This window comes from Amblyraja radiata, chromosome 9 (genome assembly GCF_010909765.2).
Source record: "Amblyraja radiata isolate CabotCenter1 chromosome 9, sAmbRad1.1.pri, whole genome shotgun sequence".
Classification (NCBI taxonomy): domain Eukaryota; kingdom Metazoa; phylum Chordata; class Chondrichthyes; order Rajiformes; family Rajidae; genus Amblyraja; species Amblyraja radiata.
The window spans coordinates 44,938,353-44,959,778 of NC_045964.1; the positions used below are offsets into that span (position 1 = coordinate 44,938,353).

Consider the following 21,426-nt stretch of genomic DNA (forward strand, 5'->3'; position numbering starts at 1 on the left):
ATTCATGGTTGTCTATATTGGGTCGTGGGCACCAAGGCTAGATAACAGTCTGTGATCTGGTTTGTGCTGTTTAAATGTATTTGTGTTGAGATAAGAGATAAGGCATAGGTGATTGTTGTGTGACCTTTGTATAAGGGTGGTTTCTTATGTTAATAGAAAACTGAGAAAGTAACTCTGTTTTGATAATCTTCCATTTGCTGTGTGGAATGCTATCAGTGAGGAGGCCTTACATTCCTTTTGTCCAGAGATAGAAGGGGGAGGTTGTAATTAAACTAGACCCGAGCGTGGGAAGAAGCAATCAAGTGTGACAATTAATGGCCTTTGTGTGGTTGGGGATTGTAGAAATAACTTAAGTCCTTACCACTTTGTAAGAAAGGGGCAAAACTCATATTTAATCCATAAGTAACTGTATTTTAACTATGAAGTAGGGAAATTATTTGTGAAGTATAATGTGTTTAATTAGGATTGTGAGTATTAGACTTTGTTTAAATCTGAAGTTTTAGAAATAACTTTCTTTTCCAAAAGTGAAAATATATGTTTTGTGTGTATGTATTGTGTGATTGCTGTATGATGTGTATTTTATATTCGGAGAGGTGGTCTCTGAGAATTAGTTTTATATTTCTGTGGTTTTACTTAATTGAAATAAAATGATTTTGAGCAAAGAGGTTAAAGAAAACCAGAGGGGAAAAGGTTGTAAAGGGGCCAGAAAAGGGAAAATCATGTGACTATACGTGTTGTCAATCGCTGGAAAGGATTTAGTTGATTGGTTAATGCAAATAAGCTAAATATATGGTAAACCATAATGATTGGTTAATAGTTTTCCACTCCTTTTGGATCATAATTGTCCAATACCTATATAATGTGTTCTGTTTGTATCAAAGCAGTAGTTCTTTCGACCTGCTCCAGAGTTTCTAGCTCTGTGGTGGAAGGTTTAAAGAATTATCCAGCGCTGTCAGAATAAAGAATTGATTTTAGCAGCAATGGTTTGAATCACGTTTTCTTGAATTGGACGGACAAAAGAACTCAGTTTAACAGTTGGAGACTCCATTTTGAGAGGTACGGACAGGGGTTTCTGCGGCAACAGACGGGATTCGAGGATGGTGTGCTGCCTCCCTGGTGCCAGGATCCAGGAAATCCTCAAGGGCGAAGGAGAACAGCCGGATGTGGTAGTGCATTTCGGCACAAACGATGTCGGAAAGGGGATGAATATTCTGCAGTGTGACTTTGGAGAGCTCGGAAAAATGCTGAAAATCAGGACCTCCGGGGTGGTTATCTCCGGTTTCCTTCCAGTTCCTTCTGCTGGCGAGAGCAGGAACAGGGAGATACAGGACCTGAATGTGTGGCTGAGTAACTGGTGCAGGGATTTAGATTCTTAGACCACTGGGATCTGTTTTGGAGTAGGGGGGAACTGTACAAAAGGGACGGATTGCACCTTAACAGGTGGGGGACCAACATTCTGGCAGGCAGGTTTGCCACTGCTACACGGGTGGCTTTAAACTAAGGGGGGGGGAGAGGGGGGGTGTGTCAAATGGGATAGTCAAGGACGGAGTTAAAGGGAAAGAGAGTAAAGGGATAGTAAATTACCCCAGAATTAACTATTTATTTTTTAACTTTTAACTATTTATACTGTTCCATCAGGGACTGGATTGTTTTTAGTGTTATTATGTGTGAAATGTTTTAAATTTCATGTGCGATGCTCCGGTATTCCCTGGGAAACGTCTTTTCATTTTGCACTGTACAACTGTTGCTTGCAAGATGACAATAAAGGTTGATTGATTGATTGGATTGATTGAATTAATGGGAAAGAAAGCTCACAAAGGGATAGGAGTATATGGCCAAATGTAATAGGGATCAATGTGAAAGGTGAGATGCGTAAGGAATTAAAAGTATTGTATATGAATGCGCGAAGTATAAGAAGTAAAGTAGATGAGCTTGAGGCTCAGTTAGAGGTTGGTAGATATGACATTGTGGGGATTACTGAGACGTGGCAGCAGGAGGATCGGGCCTGGGAACTTAATATTCAGGGTTGTACATCCTATAGAAAGGACAGGCAGGTGGGCAGAGGAGGGGGGGTAGCTCTGCTGGTGAGGGATGGAATTCAGTCCCTTGCGAAGGAAGACATAGGGACTGACGAGGTAGAGTCCCGTGGATTGAGTTGAGGAATTGTAAAGGCAAGAAGACACTAATTGGTGTTATCTACAGACCCCCAAATAGTAGCCCAGATGTAGGGTGTAAGTTGCAGCAGCAGTTAAAACTGGCATGTAATAAAGGTAATGCCACTGAGGTGATGGGGGATTTCAATATGCAGGTAGACTGGGAAAATCAGATTGTTTCAGGACCCCGAGAAAGAGAGTTTGTAGAATGCCTCCGAGATGGATTCTTAAAGCAGCTTATAATGGGGCCAACCAGAGAAAAGGCAATTCTGGATATAGTGTTGTCTAATGAACCAGATTTGATAAGAGAACTCGAGGTAAAGGAATCGCTTGGAGGTAGTGATCATAATATGATTAGTTTTAATCTGCAATTTGAGAAGAAGGTTAAATCGGAAGTGTCAGTGATGCAGTTGAACAAAGGGGTCTATGAAGGCATCAGAGAGGAGCTGGCCAAGGTAGACTGGAAAGGGATCCTAGCAGGAATGACGGTGGAACAGCAATGGCAGGAATTTCTGGGCATAATCTGGAAGACACAAGATCATTTCATTCCAAAAAGGAAGAAAGATTCTAAGGGGAGTAGGAGGCAACCGTGGCTGACAAGAGAAGTTAGGGATAGAATAAAATTAAAAGAAAAGATGTGTAACACAGCAAAGAGTAGCCGGAAGTCAGAGGTTTGGGAAACTTTCATAGGACAACAGAAGGAAACAAAACGGGTAATACGGGCTGAAAAGATGAAGTAAAAATGGGAAGCTGGTCAGGAATATAAAGAAGGACAGTAAAAGCTTCTTTAGATATGTTAAGGGAAAAAGAGTAGCAAAGTCATATGTGGGTCCCTTGAAGATAGAAACGGGTGAAATTATTATGGGTAACAAGGAAATGGCAGAAGAGTTGAACAGGTACTTCGGATCTGTCTTCACTAAGGAAGACCCAAACAATCTCCCAGATGTACTGGAGGACAGAGGATCTAAGGGGGTAGAGGAACTAAAATAAATTTTTATTAGGCATGAAATAGTATTGGGTAGGCTAATGGGACTGAAGGATGATAAATCCCCTGGGCCGGATGGTCTGTATTCCAGGGTCCTCAGGGTGGTGGCTCTAGAAATAGTGGACACATTGGTGATCATTTTCCAATGTTCAATAGATTCAGGATCAGTTCCTGTGGATTGGAGGATAGCTAATGTTATCTCACTTTTCAAGAAAGGAGCGAGAGAGAAAATGGGGAAATACAGACCAGTTAGCCCGACTTCAGCTGGAAGTGGTAGTGCATGTCGTCGGGACGAAGAGGAAAGACATTCTGCAGCGTGACTTCAGAAAACTCGGAAGAAGGCTGAAAAGCAGGACCTCCAGGGTGGTTATCTCAGGAAGGGATAGGAGAGTATGGCCACGTGAAATAGGAATCGATGTGAAGGGTGAGGGGAGTAATGGATTAAAAGTATTATATATGAATGCACGAAGTCTAAGAAATAAAGTGGATGAGCTTGAGGCTCGGTTGGAAATTGGCAAGTATGATGTTGTGGGAATTACAGAGACATGGGTGCAAGAGGACCAGGGCTGGGAATTGAATATTCAAGGATATACGTCCTATTGAACACAGACAGGTGAGCAGAGGGGGTGGGGTAGCTTTGTTGGTGAGGAATGAAATTCAGTCCCTTGCGAGGGGTGACATAGAATCAGGAGATGTAGAGTCAGTAAGGATAGAACTGAGGATTGTAAGGGTAAAAAGACCCTAATGGGAGTTACCTACAGGCCCCTCAAACAGTAGGGTGCAAGTTGAATCAAGGATTAAAATTGGCACGTTGCAAACGTAATGCTACGATTGTTATGGGAGATTTCAACATGCAGGTAGACTGGGAAAATCAGGTTGGTACTGGACCCCAAGAAAAGGAGTTTGTGGAGTGCCTCCGTGATGGATTCTTAGAACAGCTTGTATTCGAGCCTACTAGGGAGAAGGCAATTCTGGATTTTGTGTTGTGTAATGAACTGGATTTGATAAGGGAACTCGAGGTAAAGGAGCCATTTGGAGGTAGTGACCATAATATGATAAGTTTTAAGCTACAATTTGAGAGGGAGAAGGGAAAATCGGAAGTGTCAGTATTACAGTTAAACAATGGGGACTATGGAGCCATGAGGGAGGAGCTGGCCAAAGTTGACTGGAAAGATACCCTAGCAGGGATGACAGTGGAACAACAATGGCAGGTATTTCTGGGAATAATACAGATGGTGCAGGATCAGTTCATTCCAAAGAGGATGAAGTCAAGTCAAGAGAGTTTATTGTCCCAGATAGGAAGTAGAGGCGCTGATGTGCTTTCTTTATGATTGCATCAGTGTTCTGGGACCAGGAGAAATCTTCGGAAATATGCATGCCCAAGAATTTGAAGTTCTGGACCATTTCCACCATCGACATAAACGGGATTGTAGGTCCCCATCCTACCCCTTCCGGTCCACAATCAGTTCCTTGATTTTGCTGGTGTTGAGAGCCAGGTTATTGTGCTGGCACCATTTGGTCAATCTCACTTCTATACTCTGACTCATCACCATCAGTGATACGTCCCACAACAGTGGTGTCGTCGGCGAACTTGATGGAGTTCGCACTATGTCTGGCTACACAGTCATGAGTATAGAGAGAGTACAGCAGGGGGCTGAGCACGCAGCCTTGAGGTGATCCCATGCTGATTGTTCTCAAGGATAACACATTTCCACCAATACGGACAGAATGTGGTCTGTGAATGAGGAAGTCGAGGATCCAATTGCAGAGGGATACACAGAGACCCAGATCTGAGAGCTTGGTAACCAGCTTGGAGGGGATGATGGTATTAATTCCCGAGCTGTAGTCAATGAATAACAGCCTGACATATGAGTTATTGTTGTCCAAGTGGTCCAGAGTGGAGTGGAGAGCCAGTGAGATCGCATCCACCATTGATCTGTTGTGGCAGTAAGCAAACTGCAGTGGGTACAGGTTTTTGTCGAGGTACGAGTTGATTTGAGCCATGATCAGTCTCTCAAAGCACTTCATCACCATAGTGCCACTGGTCGATAGTCATTGAGGCACGTCACCTTGCTCCTCTTGGGCACCGGTATTAACGATTCCAAGGGGAGTAAGGGGCATCCGTGGCTGACAAGGGAAGTCAAGGACAGTATAAAAATAAAAGAGAAGTATAATAGCAAAGATGAGCTGGAAGCCAGAGGATTGGGTAACTTTTAAAGAGCAACAGAATATAACTAAAAAGGCAATAGGGGAGAAAAGATGAGGTACGAAGGTAAGCTAGCCAAGAATGTAAAGGGGGATAGTAAAAGCTTCTTTAGGTATGTGAAGAGGCCAAAATTAGTTAAGACCAAAGTTGGACTCTTGAAGACTGAACCAGGTGAATTTATTATCGGGTACAAGGAAATGGCAGACGGGTTGAACAGGTACTTTGGATCCATGTTCGCTAAGGAAGACCCAAACAATCTCCCTGATGTACTACTGGCCAGACGATCTAGGGTGACGGAGGAACTGAAGGAAATTCACATTACGCAGGAAATGGTGTTGGGTAGACTGATGGGACTGAAGGCTGATAAATCCCCAAGGCCTTGTAGGTTAACCATATTCGTCTGCCTTTACTATATCTATCACCACACATATTATGCATGCTGCACATTCCATATTTAGTCCAGTCCAGATATTCATCCCTTTCCTGGACTATTAATATAGCACGTCACTATCTCACTGCCAGACTTGATGCTGACCACGGAGACGATAGCATGTGATGTTTCCTCCGCTTGTGTTACAATAAAGACTATGAGTTATTAAAGTCAAAGTCTAAAGTCAAAGTCAATTTTATTCGTGACATACATCGGAAAGTGCAGTAAAATGAATTTGCCAGCAGTGATACAATTAAAAAGAACACACAATACACAATAATATTTAACACAAACATCCACCAAAGCATTCTTCACTGTGGTGGAAGGCACAAAGTTCAGTCAGTCCTCCTCCTTGTTCACCCGTGGTCGGGCCATGAACCCACCATAGTCGCCGCTACAGACAGCCCGAGGGCGAGGGATGGTAAGTCCACACTGCGCCCGTGGTTAGAAGCTCCGCAGACCACAGCCCCATGATGCCAATGTCACCAGGCCAGCGATCGGAGCACTCCTCTCTGGCGAAACCCGGCAAGGTTTCGCCCGATGGAAAAGTCCACTCTGCACCTGCTGCTGAAACTCCGGGCCCGACTCCGGGAAAGGCCGCTCCAATCCATGGTGTTAGGCCGCGAGGGAGGCGACATGGAAAAAGTCACCTCTCCGTCGAGGAGGCGACCGAAAGCGGTCCCCCCCTTTCCCCTCCCCACACAAGACACACCAAGAGACACCAAAACAAACATTTGGACACACTAAAACAAACCCAAAAAAAATCGAGATAACAAATACGCTGCTGGCAGGGCAGCCGACTCGCAGCTCCCCCACGACCAACTCTGGGTATTACTCCTGTGTATGGGTCTTATTACACAACATGGTGTCAGACGTGGGATCGCGTGGTTGTTTAATGGCAGTGTTTAAATCTTTGGGATTGATACAAATCGGCCCTTCTTCTCCGTTCGAGATGAACTAGTACTACAAGATGACATTATCGTGAAGGGCCACAAAGCTGTATTTCTGCCTCCCTACACAACAAGTACTTTGATGCCGGTCTATGGGGGACGCCCAGGCGCAGAGGCAACTATTCTACGAGAGAAAAGCATGTTTTTCTGGCCTGGAATGACTGATTATATACGTGAGAAGGTAGAGTCCTGTGCGGTGTGCAACAGTTTGGCACCACACCAACAAAAGTTGCCACTTCTCTCATAGCCGGTTCCTGACCTCCCATGGTCCACAGTGGCAACTGACATTTTTGATTGGCATGGCAAACAATACCTGGTCAATGCTGACGGCGGCACCTACAGATGTAATAGACAGCACATCCTGCCTGTGAATGAACCAGCACCACCTCCGTACCATCCCAACCGCACAAGTAGACTTCCATCCCCATCCAACGGTACCGGCCCGATTATACCACCATTGCCAGCCGCTCCTGATCCGATTGTCTCGCCCGCAACCACGCCACCTCGACCCCTGCCAAGGTCTCCAGTTTTGCCGCCGGCGATGCTGCTTCATTCTCCTGCACCTGTTCTACCACCGATCTCATCTCTGGTGAAGGGAGGAAATGCAGGACTGTACCGTACACGTGCAGGTCGCACCTGTATGCCTAACCCAAAGTATTAGGATTACGTTTGAATGGTCTTTGGTGTTATTCCATTCAGCTTACATATACTTACGACATGTAATCAGTGGTACATATATTTTGCATGCGATTACCATATCTATTTTATTATGGGTTAATTCCTTAAGAGGAAGGGTGTAGATTAATCATATTAGTCTGCCTTTACTATATCTATCACCACACATATTATGCATGTTGCACATTCCATATTTAGTGCAGTCCAGATCTTCATCCCTACCCTGGACTATTAATATAGCACGTCACTGTCTCACTGCCAGACTAGATACTGACCATGGAGACGATAGCATGTAATATTTCCTCTGCTTGTGTTACAATAACGACTATGAGTTATTACTCCTGTGTCCGAGTCTCATTACACAACAAGCCTGATGGTCTGCATCCCAGGGTACTTAAGAAAGTGGCTATAGAAATCGTGGATGCATTGGTGATCATTTTCCAATGTTCTATAGATTCAGGATCAGTTCTTGTGGATTGGAGGGTAGCTAATGTTATCCCACTTTTTAAGAAAGGCGTGAGAGAGAAAACAGGGAATTATAGACCAGTTAGCCCGACATCAGTGGTGGGGAAGATGCTGGAGTCAATTATAAAAGATGAAATAGCGGCACATTTGGATAGCAGTAACAGGATCGGTCCGAGTCAGCATGAATTTACGAAGGGGAAATCATGCTTGACTAATCTTCAGGAAGTTTTTGAGGATGTAACAAGGAAAATGGACAGGGCGAGCCAGTGGATGTAGTGTACCTGGACTTTCAGAAAGCATTTGATAAGGTCCCACATAGGAGATTAGTCGGCAAAATTAGAGCACATGGTATTGGGGGTAGGGTACTGACATGGATAGAAAATTGGTTGCCAGACAGGAAACAAAGAGTAGGGATTAACGGGTCCCTTTCAGAATGGCAGGCAGTGACTAGTGGGGTACCGCAAGGCTCGGTGCTAGGACCGCAGCTATTTACAATAAACATCAATGATTTATATGAAGGGATTCAAAGTAACATTAGCAAATTTGCAGATGACACAAAGCTGGGTGGCAGTGTGAACTATGAGGAGGATGCTATGAGGATGCAGGGCGACTTGGACAGTTTGGGCGAGTGGGCAGATGCATGGCAGATGCAGTTTAATGTGGTTAAATGTGAGGTTATCCACTTTGATGGCAAAAACACGAAGGCAGATTATCTGAATGGTGTCAAGTTGGGAAAGGGGGAAGTACAAAGAGATCTGGGGGTCCTTGTTCATCAGTCACTGAAAGTAAGCATGCAGGTACAGCAGGCAATTAATAAAGCTAATGGCATGTTGGCCTTCATATCAAGAGGAGTATAGGAGCAAAGAGGTCCTTCTGCAGTTGTACAGGACCTCAGTGAGACATCTGGAGTATTGTGTGCAGTTTTGGTTTCCAAATTTGAGGAAGGACATTCTTGCTGTTGAGGGAGTGCAGCGTAGGTTCACAAGGTTAATTCCCGGGATAGCAGGACTATCATATGTTGATAGAATGGAGTAGCTGGGCTTGTATACTCTGGAATTTATAAGAATGAGTGGGGATCTTATTGAAACATAAGATTAAGGGATTGGACACGCTGGAGGCAGGAAACGTTCCCGATGTTGGGGGAGTCCAGAACCAGGCGCCACAGAAAAAGGGGTAGGCCATTTAGAACGAGTAGGCCATTTAGAACGGAGATAACGAAGAACTTTTTCACCCAGAGAGTTGTGAATCTGTGGAATTCTCTGCATCAGAAGGTAGTGGAGGCCAATTTTCTGGATGCTTTCAAGAGAGAGTTAGATAGAGCTCTTAAAGATAGCAGAGTCAGGGATATGGTGAGAAGGGAGGAACTGGGTACTGAGTGTGGATGATCAGCCTTGATCACTGTTGAGTGGCCAGGAATAGAGGGAGACCATGGAGGGACATAAAAACGAGAATGAGAATGTTATGACTGATCACCTCAGATGAGTGAATGAGCCTTGGTGAAATTGAAATATAGTCCATCATGCCTGTTGCCTCAAACTATCAGGAACACTGTTTTTCCAGTCTTTCCCTCTCACTGTTTCTTCTCTCTTTTCTCCTTTACCACCACCGTCTTGCTGTCTCCTTCCCGCTGCATTTTCTCGCTCCCCATCACCTCCCCGTCTCAATTCCACTAACACGTCTCTTATCTCCACGTGTCCATTTGTTAAGCAACCTGCACTCTGTACCTTACACTAAATGTTACCTGTTACCCGAGATGAAGTGAACCTTGTTTTCAGTTCTAGAGCTTCTTGTTGCAAACAGGGCATCAAGATTGACCAGTGGAATGTTTCTATTGCAACGGGTGCAGATCAAAAATGAATTATTTAAAAGATACTCCAAAGAAACAATGCTTAAGTACTGTATTGGGGCTTGAATTCACTTTCTTTTGATTCAGATCACAGAGAACACAAAATCCAGGAAAGAATAGTATGTTCCGAAATGAAAAGATTGCACTTTTTCAATTAAACTTAAAATTCAGTTCAATGTACTAATTACACAGGCATCTGATGCAACTTTTAAATAAAAGGCCGTGTTCACATTCCTAGCTGTGTTGCACTGTGTTCTACAGATATACACATTACTACATATCAAAGTGGATTTCATGGTGTATTTATGTAACACATTTGGACATGTTAACTTTGCCGCTATTTTCAGCGTACCGTTCAGGAAAACTAAATGGCTGAACTGACGAAAATGAGTTCGCCAAGCACTCACTACTTTCAAATTTAGTTCATTCGATTGTTTAAAAAAAACACCCACAGACAGAATAGTACAACTGTTTTTTTTTTTTAAACAAATTTACAAACTGAGGTCAACACAGTGTTAGAAATTGCTTAAAACCATTTATTGGAAATAATGGAATTTTAAAAACAAAATTTGCAAATTGCTCCATTATAACCTGCTGTTTCAGTCAAACTGCTTTAGACAAACAATCAGTTTTAAGAACTTTTGGAAGTCAAAGTTAAAATTGGAATTGTTTTGAACATTTGGTCTAAATGCTCCATCCATTACTGGAAAACATTACCACAATGAACTTTTGTGCAGTTGAATGTAATGAATACATTTCCTAAACCTCATGAGGCACAGATCAGTGTATCCAGTACCAAAATTCATTACACCTCATGACTCTGGAATGTGCAGTATGCCATAAGTTTGCCCAAAGAATGTGGAGTTTCCGTAGCGTTGCTGAAGATCCCAAATGACACTGGTTAGCCACATTCTTTTCAGTTGAGATCATTCTGAAGCCATATGCTGTGTAAACTCACAGAGTAAAAGATAAAGATTGGACATTCAACTTCCACATCCTTCTAAATCCAGATATGCTATTCAGAGCAACAACTGCAGTGCATGTAGTAGCAAATTATCCATAGATTTACCATTAGAACGCCCTCAATAGGTCAGTGTTAACTTGAACATATGCTAATGAACTAACCACAATTATGGCAAAACATGTAACACTCACTATTTACCAAAGGGCCTACTGAATTCCCAGCTGAGTTAGCAGGCTGGCCCTCTAGTACATTGCCCATCACTCTTGTCACCTTTCTCTTTCTCTTGTTTCAGTGGAGCCCAGATTGTCAAAAGGGAGATGAAATGCTAAACTACATGTCCAGAGAGCAAGTCCCAGTACTCTGGCAAGGGGGCTTCGCCACCAGTGAGTGGCCAGTCAGAAGATAGACTACTTGATTCCATTTGGATTTTCAGCAACTTGGCCGACTTGCACCTGGAGCAGCTTTCATCAATGGCTGCCAGTCATTTGCTCATAAGATCTGGCCCAATGTTTGTGCATCTGTGCAAATCAATTGAACTGAGTGGAACTAAACAGTTCAGTCCATAACAACTGAGGAACATCAAAGCAAAATTATTTCACCCTCCTGGAACACGCGCCAAAATATCAACTGCATTTTTTTAAAATAAAGCTAACTTCTGAAAAGAGAGCATGCATCCTTATTTAGCTCACTTACTTTATTTCAATTATGAAAGGCCATTTTCCAGTTAAGTAGTAACTGAATAATTTTCTCAAACTTGATTTTCCCAATAGCTCAGATCAATCATATACATAAAAGGGCCACTAGGGAGCTGTTTAAATGAAACATTCTAAATTTAGTAAAAGTAATGGTACATGTGAAATTCCATGTAAATTACTGGGCAATTAATAATTTAATCTCATGCACAAAAGCTTGAAAGCACTTGCCACCAGAATCAGGAACAGCTTCTGCCATTCTTTTCGTGGACTACTAAATGGTCCTCTCATAAGCTAAGGGTGTAGTCCTGATCTCCCAGCCTACCTCATCGAGACCCTTCAACCTTTTAAAAATCTGCACTTTTTTAATAACTATAACATCATAATGCTGTAATACAATATTCTGCACTCTGGTAATTCTCTCTTTGCACAACCTATTATACCCACATATAGCTTGATTGTACTCATGCATAGTATGATTTCACTGGATAGCACACACACGTTTTCCACTGTGTCTCAGTATACATGACAATAATAAATACCAATACCATAAAAGCAAAATTCTGCAGATGTTAGAAGCCCGAAATAAAAAACGATTCTTGCAGAAAGTACTCAGCAAGTTAAACAATAACCTATGGTCGCTGGAACTGTTTGTCCAAGTCATGCTCAACCAGTCTCTGCCCCATTAACTCCATCTATATTTCATGCTGCCCAGGAAAGCAGACAGCGTAAGCAAAGACCGCTTGCACCCCGATTATTCTCTTTTCTCCCCTCTAACATCGGCCAAAAGACACAAAAGCTTGGAAGCATGTACCACCAGATTCAGTAACAGATTCTTCCTTGCTGTTTTTAGACCGCTGACTCTCATAAGCTAAAAGTATAGTCCTGATCTCCCAACCTATCTCGATGTGCCGTCTGCACTTTTTAAAAATTCAGCACTTTCTCTGTAGCTGTTACTCTATACTCTGCACTGTAGGCATTTTGGTCTTTGCACTACCTGTGGTACTTGTGTATTGCTTGATTTGTACTTATGTATGGCACGATTTGTCTGGATATCATGCAAAGCATTTTTCACTGTATCTTGGTACACAAGACAAAATAAACCAATTACCAATTCAGCCCAATATCTCACCAACAAAAACCTACCCAAAGATTCCATGCCCAAAGTAACTTTGTATGGATCCAAGGTTCCAATTATCCCAAAATATTTAATTCCAAAGTGGTTGGTTAGCAAAGTGCAGCGAGGCCTCAGTCAGTAAGACTCCAATCCTGGAATGTTCTGACATACTTTGACAGGAAGTCAGGCTCGATTTCTGAGAAACTTTGTAGGCCATTTTAAAATGTCTCATATATATATATTTATTGCTATTAAATAAATTACAAGATCTTAATATATATATATATATATATATACATTTAAGCATGTGACAATGATTAAGACATTAGGATATATAGCTGTCAGCAAAGAGAATGTTCTTCTTTCAAATTTGTAGTCCAATGATTGGCCCAGCTGTATTTTCTATGTTTCAATAACTACAAAAATAATAAGAAAGCTAATAAAACATTTAAACAAATAAATAAACCAAAATAAAGTTTTCACTAAAATACACAAAAGTAAATTAAATACAATTGGATTCATCTTTTCCTTATCTCCAGGTAAGGCATCCTCGTTCAAATGGAAAGTGTGTCCTCATGGAGTTGTGCCACACGGTGGAATGATAGATGTTCTAGCATCTGTAACTTGGCTTATTTGGCACTTAAAGCAGCGCTACACAAGTTTGGGCTGTACTTACCTACAAGCGACAGAATGCCACAGGTTTCCTTCAGAACTGAAAGCCACAGCCAGCTCGATTTTTCCCAACATTTTGAGTTGATGACCTTCATCCAAATTGGAGAAAGTTAGAGATGTAACATCAGGCAAATAGAGAGAGTACTGAGGGAGGCAGAGGTAAGAATAAATGACGGTTTGTGAGAAACTAGGTTGGAGAGATGAAATAATGATGAAGGCAAAATGAGACAGTAATGGGACAACCACGAGATGAATCATGACAGTTACTGTCGAAAACAAGGGAACAGCAGTTATATCCCCAGATTGATGAACCTAGTCTGGAAAATTGTAAACTTTCATATTGAAAGATGAGGTAGAGTTCATCAAAAGTCTGCAGAATTTCATTAGAACTGCTCTAAGGGGCCAAGAACAGGGAACAGAATGGAAAGAAAGCAAAAAAAACAAAATAAATTGTCAGAAACTCAGTGTTACACTTTCAACAAAAGTGTACAAAAGCATTCAACAAAGTGTAAGCAGTCTCTCCAGTGTAGAAAATTGAAGTATAGCAAGTAAATGTCAGGTCAATGAACTCCTGAGTATTTCCAGCATTTCCTTTTTATTTCTGCAATATAATTTGCTGGATGTTTGCAGCAAACGTATTCTCCATTTCTGACCTGATCGTGGAATCCAACAGAAGACTGGTGCAAGTCAACGCAAGAAAGTTGAAGATTCCCATATTTGCATGGAATTGTAAGTTTGGTGGAAATCACATTCTATAAAGAACTGCTGACATTTCTCAGTGATTTCCAACACTCACACATAATCATAAATATGTAAATTTCTTAAAAACTTTTAAAATTAAATGACAAACAGGAAATATAACAAGTGCCAAGGAAGACAGGTTTAATCTGTTACCCCTTGTTCTGGACTTCCCCAACATCGGGAACAATCTTCGTGCATCTAGCCTGTCCAACCCCTTAAGAATTTTGAACGTTTCTATAAGATCCCCCCCTCAATCTTCTAAATTCTAGCGAGTACAAGCCGAGTCTATCCAGTTTAAGGATAAGGGGGAAATCTTTTAGGACCGAGATGAGAAAAACATTTTTCACACAGAGAGTGGTGAATCTCTGGAATTCTCTGCCACAGAATGTAGTTGAGGCCAGTTGATTGGCTATATTTAAGAGGGAGTTAGATGTGGCCCTTGTGGCTAAAGGGATCAGGGGGTATGGAGAGAAGGCAGGTACAGGATACCGAGTTGGATGATCAGCCATGATCATATTAAATGGCGGTGCAGGCTCGAAGGGCCGAATGGCCTACTCCTGCACCTATTTTCTATGTTTCTATGTTTTACTAACCTCTGTCCTTCAGCTGACAAACTAGTAGTTCCATGCTCAACAACGCTTGGAACAAAAAAATAGCATAAAATAGGTAAAAGATCTCAATGTCCACTACTGAGTATGGCTTGTGAAAAAGCTGTCCAACTCCTGAACATCAGCTACCATAGAGGGTTGCACTACATAGTAGCAAACCGACACAAAGGAGAAACCTCACTGGGACAAAAGGAATAATTGACATTTCGGGTCGAGACCAATCATCAGACGGAGTGTCAGGGAGAGGGAAACTAGAGGTGTGAGAAGGTACAGAACAAAGCAGAGTCTGCATTGATGACTCAGGAAAGGTGGAGCCCACAATGTCCTATTGTTGGATGGGGACGAGGTGATAACAAAGGGATACAAACTGTGAAATTAGCAAGAGGACTAGGGTGTGGGAGGGACGGAGAGAGGGGGAATGCAAGGGTTACTTGATGTTTGAGAAATCTAAATTCATGCCGCTGGGGTGTAAGCTGCCCAAGTGAAATACGAGATGCTGTTCCTCCAATTTGCATGTGGCCTCACTCCGACAGTGGAGGACCACTCAAGCTCTTGTATCTTCTCCCAGAAGGTAGAACATAGAAAAGGGAATGGCCAGTGTGGCAAGCATCATTGAAAAGACTATGCGCATTCCTATTGCAATGCCTTATGAAGATTAACCTCATGGAAGAAAGCGACGAGCCTGTGATAGACTGGGCTGTGTTCACCACTCTCTGCAGGTTCAAGCAATCAAGAACAGAGCAGTTGCCATACCAAGAAGAGATGTACCCTGATGGAATACTTCCTATAAAGTAACTGTGGAAGTTAAAGAGAATGCTGTGGACATGCAAAATCTTCTTAAGCACCTAAATAAATATGAGGATGTGCTTTCTTGATCACTGGATCAGTGTGCAGGAAATGGGTTAGGTTGCTGGTGATATCAAACTTGTGGCTGTCAGCCATCTCTACGTCAACTCCACTGATAAGGTCAGAGTTCACCCCCTGGCTTCTTTAAGTCAACAACTAACTTGTCATCTTGCTGATGTTAAGGGTTCAGTTAAGGGCAGTCTGATGACGTCCGTCAAGTCACCCATTCCTTTTCTCTAGATATGCTGCCTGGCCCGCTGAGTTCCTCCAGCATTTTGTGTCTATCTTAAAGGTTTGGGTGCCGTTCAGACACCATGGGATAAGAATAAAACACAACATGCTGGAGTAACTCAGCATCTATGTAAGGAATGGACAGACAATGTTACTGGTTGGGACCCTTCTTCAGTTTGAAAAAGGTTTTTGACACGAAATGTCACCTACCCATTCCATCCATTGAAGCTGCCTGACCCGCTGAGTTACTCCAGCACTTCGTGTTTCATTCAAGATTCCACCATCTGCAGTTCCTTGCCTTTTCATTTTTCCACTGCAAAATCTCCTCAAAGTACGCCTACTTTGAAGGAATTCTCCTCTTCTATCTGACGAGAGTTCAGTGAGACTTTCTCTCATTACACCCTTCAGTGGTTCCTGTTGCTCTCCTGCTCTTTAACCATGTTCTGACCCGTCTGGCTTCTACAGCCACATGCGTTTCCTCAGAGTCTGAAATGGGTCCCCGGCCCTACAGAATCTTCTCTGTATCCTCTCTAATGCAAACACATCACTGCAGTGATGCTTTACTCATTGTTGATATTGAGGAAGCTTTCTTCAAAGATAGCTGTTTCAGTAGCATGGTTCTCAACTTTCAGACACCATTTTGACTGTGCAGTTCTGAAGGACGTCTGACATTTAGCGAGAGTTTTCACGTCAAATTGATATCCAGCAATTTGAACCTGCTCAGTAGCTACTCTTATTGAAGAATTTGGAGATTGCAAACCAGATGGTAACCTTTTTGTTTTTCATTTGGCAGAATATTTTTCCTGAGATCAAGGGAGAACCTGATTAATCATCTTTAATTTTAAAATAATTAGGTAGCGATGGAAATTTCACATAATTTTGGGAGGGTTGCAACAGATTGGTAAACATCCATTATGCATAATACACTATTAAAAATTCACCTGTGCAGTTACAAGGTTTTTGTTCTCTGTGCTAATGGCTCAGAAATTCCTAAAGTCATCATCTGTTCACCTAATTCTAAATGTTACATGGGAGATGATGATAAAGCACCAAAATGTATAGGAATCAATGACAGCAAGTTCTGAATTACCGTATTTGTGTTCACATATGCAATCTACCCTCGTCATTACGAACATTGGGGCTCATGTTGTCGACCTCCCCGTGGTGTGCCCTGTCAACTGACCTCAGTCAGGTGAACGACAACAAACAGAGACAGCAGCTTGGCGCCAATCCGGAGCATGCCTCCTTTTTAGGGTGGGCACCTATGGATGTAGAACCAGATGGCATCACTGCTGCAGACTTCTGCTGCCTCAAATGTAAGAGGAAGAAGATTAAGAACTTTTATAATATACTAGACTAAGTGGGACCCGTTGGGTCCCAGCATCACATGGAAGGGCTGGTCACCAACGCAATATTCCACCACTCCACCAATTCCAATACTGCTCGCCAGTGGGGGGGGGTCTGTTGCGCTAGTATGTGTGTTGCGGGCTGAAGGTACTGGTTTCCAGAGGGCTAGTATAGACATTGTCGGCCGTATGGATGCTTGGGCAGGCATCCAACTATTGCAACGATTTTAAAAGCCAAGCCAAGGCAAACAATTGGGCTGCAAAGACCCGACAACCAAAATTCATCTTGCGAACACAAACTTGTCAAAAAGGCGAGGCAAACAATTGGGCTGCAGCCACCCGACAACCAATATTCATTTTGTGAACACAAACTTGTCAAAAAGGCGAGGCAAACAATTGGGCTGCAGACACCCGACAACCAAAATTCATTTTGTGAACACAAACTTTTAAAAAAGGGCTGCAGCCACTTTACAGCCACATCGAGGGGACTCACCGTGGAGTAGATGTGCGTTCAGTGTTATTCGCAGCTCAGAGAGCAGTGACCCTCTCGCTTCCTGGTCTGGCAGTGACTGAGTGAGGCACGACACTTCCTGGTTTTATAGTCCCTCACCCTGCCGCCAGCGGGGGCAGCAGAGAGAATGGGGAATTTTGTAAAAACATTAATATCTCTCTCATTTTTCATAGACGGAAGAAATCCTCCGCTCTCATACGGCCGTAGGTGGCGGCGTTCTCTCGGAAATCGCAGCACAGTCGGCCAAAAGTGGTCAAGATCAGAGATTTTGTAATATAGATTTTGGTTATAGCATATGGAGCGTCCCCACCATAATCAAACATCACTGTCTTTAAGAACAGAGGCTGTTAGTTACACTGCGGGAGGACATTGAAATTGACAAGCAATTGCTTCGAACCACACTTTGTGCCATGATGAATTACACAAAGTGCTGTAATAAATCAGGTCAAGTAGCAGCTCCGGAGAACATAGATAGATGACTTTTAGGGTCGAGACCCACGGATGGATCGCGCTGCGCACTCGACCCCCAAGATGCAGAGATCCACAGCAGCGCCGGGAGATGCAGCAGAAAAAGCTCATTGCCTCCCCGGTCTCTCTGGAGGCCGGGACCACTGAAGCTGCCCTCACCCTGCAGCATGCTTCCAGACCACCCATAATGACCTACACTGCCAGGCTGGGCTCCGGACCGTACTGCCTTTTCAGCCATTTCATGGCCAGACCTACTGCCAGCGATCAATGACTCCGCCAACCCTTGCCTCTCCCCCGGCCCCAGTAGGCCAGGGCCATCAACTCACCTGGATTCTAGGGCAAGTTCTAGACTGAGTCTGAAGAAGGGTCTCGACCCAAAACGTCACCATTCCATATTCTCCAGAGATGATGCCTGACCCATTGAGTTACTCCACCACTTTGTGTATTAACCAGCATCTTTGTTTCTACTACTTGTGCAATCTATCTATACATACATTACTAAAACTCTCATCTTGTTTGCCTGGTTTGTATTTGCACAAAAACCGTACACGACAGCAGTACAATTTTTGCACCACCTTACTCACCATTGTCCTGTGATGTAAATGCAATGTTTCGTTCAGATTGATGACATAATTTAAAACAGCACCCCCACTCGCGTATGCACAGTTGGGGTAGCGTTCTCATTTTACTGGCATCACAAAGGACGCCTGCGCAGTTGGGGCCTTTCCAGAAATTCCAAATCGCCATCTTTTTTTTACCCCATCACAACGGCGACCCAACCCGACGGCGCCACTGGTGAGTTTACGTATTTTAATTTCTGATGCCCAACGGTGAAGGGGTATCGGAGCAACAATCGGGAGGGGGTACCCAGCACGAAGGGCAGCGGCTCCACGGTCGACTCCTACCTTTGATGCTGATTTGAGGCTCTCGGATCAGCTTCTGTAGCCCCACGTCCTTGACCCTCTCGATCAGGCCGTAGAAGTGCTGGATCTCGGCGCGGATGGCCGCCGAGTTGGAGAGCGCCGGGGCACTTAGCCCGAGTGCGACAACACAGGCATGGAGCCAGAGCCACAGCTCAGAGCCAGGGCCCCGCCGGGCAGACCCAGCACCGAGCCCACGGGGCCCGAACGCGAGCCGCTGGAGCCAGAGCCGCCAAAGCCCCTTTCTCTCCCACCCCCCCCTCCATGCTCCATTATAACGAGGGTTCACTGTACTGTATTCCAAAGCTGCTAAGATACTCACTATTTTTGTTTAATTCCAACATAGTCTCAATTCACCATATATTAAATTTCTAGCTAGAATATTCCAATTTGCACCCCTACCCTCAAACTGATAAAGGAGAAACATTGCAAACATTGTTTTCCCCATAGAAAGCAATGAGACACATGCGGCAGTTGACAACATTTTAGTTTGAGTTACCAAGATACAGTGAAAAACTTTTGTTGCATGCTAATGCGTCGGTTGGTAACTGCACCAGGGCAAATCCACGAATGGAATTTTAAATATCCATCTAAACACACTTTTGCTTCTCGTTTCAAGGAATTATACCCAGTGTATAGAGCCATACTGATTATAAAATCCAAGTTATTCTGGTCACATGGACTCATTATGAGTTACTGCTGATGACTCGCTACACAAGACAAGAATAAAAGGTAAAAGCATGTCATGCCCAAACAGCTCTATTAACCTGACTTGCCATTCAATAAGACCATTGACAGTCCTGGCTCTTACTCACCTGCCTGTCTGATCAATGTATATCCTCTATTTATCATGTCCAAAAATGTATTGATGTCATCAGCATTCAATATTTGTTGGCTAAGCATCCACTGGCGTCTTGGTAGAGAATTCTTAAGATTTACTACGCTTTGCTTGATGTAAATTTTCATCCAAGGTAGGTGTTGTGCAACAGCTATCCCCTATTAATGACATTGTGCACAGCTATCCCCCCGCCCCCCCCCCCATTTACTGTGACGGAAGCATCACCATTGAACTAAGATGCCTAAGATAACTTCCCACACAGAAGATCGTTAATGATTTTTTTGCTTCAATAAGAGTGTTTTATTGTCATATGTCCCAGAGAGAACAATGAAATTCTTACTTGCAACAGCTCAGCAGAATATGTAAACATAGTACACTGTAAACAATCTAATACATGAGAAACTAAAGTTCAAGTCAAGTGAAGTCAAGTCACATTTATTTATATAGCACATTTAAAAAACAACTCTCGTTGGCCAAAGTGCTTTACATTTGCTATAAGAATAGTATAAACAAACAAACTACATACATATAGCCCTCGCTCAGTGGACGTCAGGAAAGGCTTGGGAGTATAGATAAGTTTTTAGTCTTGACTTAAAGGAGTCGATGGAGGGGGCAGTTCTGATGGGAAGGAGGATGCTGTTCCACAGTCTAGGAGCTGCAACCGCAAAGGCGCGGTCGCCCCTATGCCTAGACCGCGGGATATTCAGCAACCCCAATTCGACCGATCTGAGGGACCTGGAGGTGGAGTGGTGGGTGAGAAGACTTTGAATGTAGAAGGGGGCAAGCCCATTGAGGGCTTTGTAGACATAGAGGAGGGTCTTGAAATGTATACGGAACCGCACAGGGAGCCAGTGGAGAGAGTCCCTTTTTCGGGTGCCCGTCAGGAGTCTCGCTGCGGAAGTTCAGATGATACAAAAGTAGGTGGAGGGGTAGACAATAGACAATAGGTGGAGGAGCAGGCCAGTCAGCACCGCTATTCACTGTGATCATGGCTGATCATACACAATCAGTACCCCGTTCCTGCCTTCTCCCCATATCCCTTGACTCTGCTATCTTTAAGAGCTCTGTCTAGCTCTCTCTTGAAAGCATCCAGAGAACCAGCCTCCACTACCCTCTGAGGCAGAGAAAAACCAGGGACTCTGCAGAAGGGCTTGGACAGGTTGGGAGAGTGGACAGAGAAGTGGCAGATGAGATATAGTGTAGCAAAGTGTGGAGTCATGCATTTTGGTAGTAGGAATAAAGGCCAAAGAGAAAAGAAAGCAAACTCAATGCGAGCATTTATTTCAAGAGAGCTTGAATACAAAAACAGGGATGTAATGTTGAGGCTCTATAAGGCGCTGGTAAGGCAGCATCTGAAATATTGAGAGCAATTTTGGGCACCATATATCCGAGGAAGGATGTGCTGGCTCTGGAGAGGATCCAGAGGAGGTTTGCAAGAATAATCCCACGAATGAGCATTTGTCGGCACTGGGCCTGTACTCGCTGGAGTTTAGAAGAATGAAGGGGGACCTCATTGAAACATACAGAATAGTGAAAGACTTGGATAGAGTGCATGTGGAGAGGATGTTTCCACTAGTGTGAGAGTCTAGAACAAGAGGTCGTAGCCTCAGAATGAAAGGACGTTATTTTAGGAAGATGAGGAGAAATTTCATGAGTCAGAGGGTGGTGAATCTGTGGAATTATTTGCCACAGAAGGCTGTGGAGGCTGTCAATTGATATTTTTAAGGTAGAGATAGATACATTCTTGATTAGTACAGGTGCC

The 21,426-nt window shown here is 43.4% G+C and overlaps 1 protein-coding gene and 1 long non-coding RNA gene across 4 annotated transcripts in view; one reads left to right on the forward strand and one right to left on the reverse strand.

The window, feature by feature from the left end:
* Positions 1-21,426, reverse strand: part of samd4a (sterile alpha motif domain containing 4A) — a 117,610-nt gene that overhangs the window by 89,592 nt on the left and 6,592 nt on the right. The window lies entirely within an intron of this gene.
* On the forward strand, positions 863-21,187 carry LOC116977051. Its single transcript, XR_004413109.1, has 3 exons — positions 863-1,034; positions 11,059-11,061; positions 21,168-21,187. It is a non-coding gene; the product is annotated as an uncharacterized LOC116977051 (long non-coding RNA).